This window comes from Alligator sinensis, unplaced genomic scaffold, assembly GCF_000455745.1.
Source record: "Alligator sinensis unplaced genomic scaffold, ASM45574v1 scaffold1052_1, whole genome shotgun sequence".
In the NCBI taxonomy this organism is placed as follows: Eukaryota; Metazoa; Chordata; order Crocodylia; family Alligatoridae; genus Alligator; species Alligator sinensis.
Genome location: NW_005842971.1, coordinates 409019 through 414202, shown reverse-complemented (window position 1 = coordinate 414202; position 5184 = coordinate 409019).

The window sequence follows — 5184 nt, the reverse complement described above, 5'->3', positions numbered from 1 at the left end:
GCTGGCAGCGGCGAGCACGGGGGGCTGGTCCTGAGTCAAACCCCCGCCAGTCTCCGCCCCTGGAGCAGAAGCTCCCAGGCGGTCCGGGCTCGGGGCGGGGTTTCCCGCTGGTCCCAGCTTGTTAGCTGTGGAGGTTCCTGGCTCCATCTCTGGTGCTTCAGGTTACATATTAACTAGGACTTTTGCTGGTGACTGTTGGGCAAAGGTCCTTCTTTCTTCCTCCAGGTCAGGCAGGGAGCACTGGGCTGAGAGCAAAGCAGGAGATGGGGGAAGGAGCTTGGACAGGGGCGATGCGTAGGGGGTGCACATGCACCCCCTACAAAAAGGCACCGCCTGTGGGTGGTTGCCACTCACCACCCCACCACTGGCGGCATCTGTAGGTGGTCTGTGATCTATGTTGGCAGCTGCCAGTGGCAGCTGCGCCACCCTCGCCCCCGGACAACAGTGCCGGCGGCGTCTGCAGGAGCTCCCCCGCTTACCGCTGCCGCGCTCCCAGTGCCGCACTCCTGCCGCCACCATGCTCCCCTGGCCGCCAGGGACACGAGTCATTCATGGGCTTGGAGAACCACTTGGGTGTGTGGGGCTCATTGGTGGCAGACCTGCTGAAAAAGGTTGGCCCCTGCTGACTTAAGATATCGGAGAGGCAGTCTCTTCCTGCTTCAGCAATAGAACAACCAGTTTCTTGCTGAAGGAGAGAACTGTTTTCTCCAGTGATGAGGTATAGAGAGAAAAACGGGCAAACTCTTGTTTTCAGACCAGGGCAAAATTTGCTATAGTGGCAACTTTTTTGATTTGCTTGAAGAAAGGAAGCATGGGTCAACGAACTGTGTCTGGGAGTGGGAGCCAGTAATTTCCTGAGTTCTAATTCTATCTCGGTGACTCTGAACTCTTCAGTTTCTGCATGTCAGATAGGATAATATATGTAGCTGCCTTGGCTGTTTGGAGATGTAAACAAGCTATAATACAGTAAACCAGTTAATCAAATTTTGCTTATAAACAGAACAAAAGCATCTGAACAGTCAGTAAGTAACTATACAATGTCATGGTAAACTTACATATACCATGTGTACATTTACCAAAACAACTACTATACTCCCAACTCAGCGAAGGACAAAGGACACATGGGGACCAGAAGAAATGCTTCAAGGACACCCTTGAGGTGAACATTAAGAGGTGTGGCATTGACATCACAAACTGGGCAGGGTGACACCTTGTGAAAGATGGTACATCTTACTTTGAGGAAAACCGTCTCACCCTGGAAGCAGAAAAACGACAAACAGAAGGAAAGGAAACAAGACTGAGAAACCTGCAGTTGGCCCTCCCTTTAACCACCACCTATGGCATCTGCTAGAGCAGGGGCAGGCAATTATTTTGGGTGGAAGGCCACTTACTGAGTTTTGGCAAGCCATCTAGGGCCACATAACAGGCAGCCAGGGGCAGATAAATATTAATTATCTAAATTTTTTAGGGGCCCAGTGAGCCAGATAGAATGGTCTGGCAGGCCACATTTTGCCCATTTCTCTGCTAGAGAGTGCAGCTCTAGGATTGGCCTTAGCCATCAACGCTCATCTTCAACCCTTTACTTGACCCGTGGGGATGATCATCTTCAACCATGAGGGATCACCACCGCTGCTGCCAATCTGTCATATTATTATAAATGTTTTCACAGGGTAATCTTACCATAAAGCAACTCTTACTTTCTTCATATTGTTCCTAGGTGACATCTGAAACCAGGAGAACACACCTTGCTAAAAAGGCATGCTATTAAACCTGGATTCCAGGTGTAAAACTTTCCTCATTATTCCCCTGTAGAAGCTGACTTAATCAGATTCTCCTACTCTTTTCTTGTTCAGCTATTTCATTCAGCTAGGGAAAGGGTGAGGAAAGATTTTTGGTTCTTTTGGGTTTTTTTAAAGGACGAAAACTGTGATTGTGAAACTACAAAAATTGAAAAGAAACTCAAAGATGGGCCGAGTGCCTGAATGTATTTTAACTCTATTTATTTTTTAACATTTCAAATTGGCTTCCCTTTAACATTCATCAGCAAAAGTAGAAAAAGAATGCTAAGTATATCCTGCGTCTTCCATATGTCATACTTACATGCTTATTACTATCCTTTACAGGTTGAACTACTGTATATCAGATCAGTCCAATTGATTTTAAGTTTCTACACATACAAAAGGGAAGCAGTTGTGGGTCAGTCCTTTAGTGTACTGGGCATTCCTAGCACCTGCTGAAATCAAATTACAAAACATATCCTATATAACAGCAACAATTTAGCTCACTAAGGAGAGTTGGATGTTTCGTGGAACAGATGGCAAAAGATACTGAAAGCAGAAGACCTCCAGGAAAAGTAAAAATAAGCATATGAGAGATGCACAGAAATTCTATTCTAGATAGTTTCTTGTGTCCTACTTATCACTACAGTATCTAAACCTTTTTTCACATTCAAAAGTGCTTGAAGTGTTTTTGCTCAAACTTCACAAAAAACGTTCAACCCAAACACTGAAAATCCATCCTAAAAAGTAAAAACTGAAGAAAACTGTAAGCACTTATAAAAGTCTTGGAGATAAAATGACTTGTGTAAACTTAATTGGAAGTATTGCAAATTACGTTTCAAATAATGGTGAAATGCAGTACTGTGTGACACACCTGCAGTTTCCTGAGTGTCACAAATACAAGGAACCTGACTGATGCAAGCTGACTCATTCATTAGGAAGGTGAACCAATGGAAGAAGTTCTACAACAAAAACAGCCTTTTCCCCAGCTCTTGCAATGTGTTGCACTCATTTCATTCTGTGCTTAATTTTCAGGTCCATCCTTTCTCCAAGCAAGGATGCAAGGAATCGCTGTAGTCCTAAATCACTTGCAAACATGCAGGCCTTTGATTTATGGGCCTAGAATATTAAAAAAGAGGGAGAGAGAAAGAAAGTCATCCTGGGAATTCTGTTTTGTAATCTTTCTAGTTTAATGAGCGCTCACATCCTATCTACAGTAAAAACTCTGTTATCCAGGATCCATAGGGAGTGGGAGGTTCCAGTTAAGCAAATATGCCGGTTAGCTGAGAGTTACAATACAGCACAGGCACAGCGCGATCACGATGGCAGATGTTTACAATTGAGACTGCTGCTAGCGACACCACACGGCAGCATCCTGAAGCTTCTGTAAACAACAGATCTATGAGAAACGCACGGCAACATGCAGGATGGCTATTGAAATTTTTCTGGATGCATGAAGGAAGATTTGTATTGCCATTTATGACAGATGCCGACTAATAGAGCATTCTTGATGGTAAAGTGCTGGATAACACAGCTTTTACTGTACATAGTTTATCCCCTTATTGAATTGATCTACATGGAAAATGCCTCCCAACTCCTAATAGAAAATGTACCCAGAAGCGTGATTACCCAGGATCTTTCTTTTTTCCCCTGAGTAAGCTTTGGAAGGAGCTACTAGCATTCAGCCATCACATGGCTCCTTTCTTCTTCAAATGACGGATGTTCAGTCAGCCAGAGAAAGCATAGTTCACAACATCTTGGAGACTCCCTGAACATTTTTTGTGAAGATTTCACTGTTATTCCAGGAGCCAGATTGCCATATATTGCGATTGTACTGGACAGCATCACAGGCTAAACCCTAAAAAGAGACTGAGACCAGAAAGCAGTGCATGCCTCAAGCTCAGCAGGCTCTGTAATATAGTCCAGGAAGCTCATGTGACTTATTTCAGTCATTAAAGCTGGACAGGGCCCAATAGTTAAAAATCTAATGCTATTCAGACTTGTCAAAAATGGTCCAACCAGCAATTTTACCAACAAAGAATTCATTTGTATTTTTACAGTTCTGAAGTAAATGACCCTGCATGTTCAATCTGCAGATTAATTGGCTTGTTTTTCACTAGGAACCTTCATTCACATAAATAAGAACCTGTATAGATCACAAATATTAACGTATCAGGAGAAAGTCGTAACTCATGTACACTCGTGGTTTAGAGAGAAGCCAGAATTCCTCTCTTAGTTTTATTATTCCAGTGAAGTTCTATTGATTCCAATGGATTTTACTGTAGTGAAGTAAGAGGAAAATTAACCCAATGGTCCCCATTTGCAGCATTGCCCCCATTTATTGTTTAATTAGAAATGTTTATCGGGTAGAAAAAAAGATTTTTAAGGTAACCACTAAGGGTTACCTTAAAAACCCTTATTGATACAAGTAACTTTTAGGGGTGTTGTTAATTAAATCACACAAAAGGAGATGAATATTCCATATATGCATAAGCTTTCATAGGCAACACCCAACTTGTTCCATGCATCTGATAAACTAGGCTCTTGCCTCCAAGACCTAACACGTCTCTGAACTAGTTTGTTTTTAAGATGGCACCTTACCCTGCCTTCTGTCTGACTTTGACTACCTCTCTCTCTCCTTGCTTTGGGTGTAAAGAAGCGAAGAAACAGGAGTAAAGGCTAAATGAGAAAAGGGAAACAGATTTCTCGGATTTCCAGAATTGTATAAAATAGGTCAGTGCTGCCATCTAAAGCGCATGTGCATGTTTCAAGACTACTGATTCATCCTCTCTGTCCTCCTGCAATAGCTGAGCTGGTTGCATGGTAAGGAGGGCAAGGACTGGGTGGCGTTAGTTTTCATTGGTCAAATGAGGTTTTTTTTTCCTTGCCCTCCCCTCACCTACAGAACCTGTTTTGCAGAGGCATCAAAAAGTTTCAGAGGCGCTGGACTTTAGTCTCCTCTTCTTTTAATTATTCAGTATCTTTGTATGATACAAAGTGTACGTGCATTATGATTATAACTGTATATGATTATAATTCCTTATTTGTATGACTACAGCAACTAGGAACCCTGGGCCAGAGAAGAGACCCGACTCCCTTGTGCAGAAGGCAGCCGTCTCTCCCTTGAAAAGGCCGGGTCAAAATGTCCATGGAGGAAGGCCGTGCTCGCGCTGTGCGAGGAGAGGGGCGGGGCGGGGCGGAGCGGGGAGACCCGCACCTTTGCACACCGGACCCGCGCATCGAGAGCACGGCGCCTCCTGAGCCCGAGGTCGCCGCACCCTCAGGTGCTGCCCCTGGGTTCAGGGGAGCTCGCGCCCGGCCTCTCGGGGGAGGGGGGCAAAGGCCCTCCCAGACCCTAGCCAGGAGGGCTGGCTCGCAGGTCGCTGCCCCCGGCTGGCCGGGACTG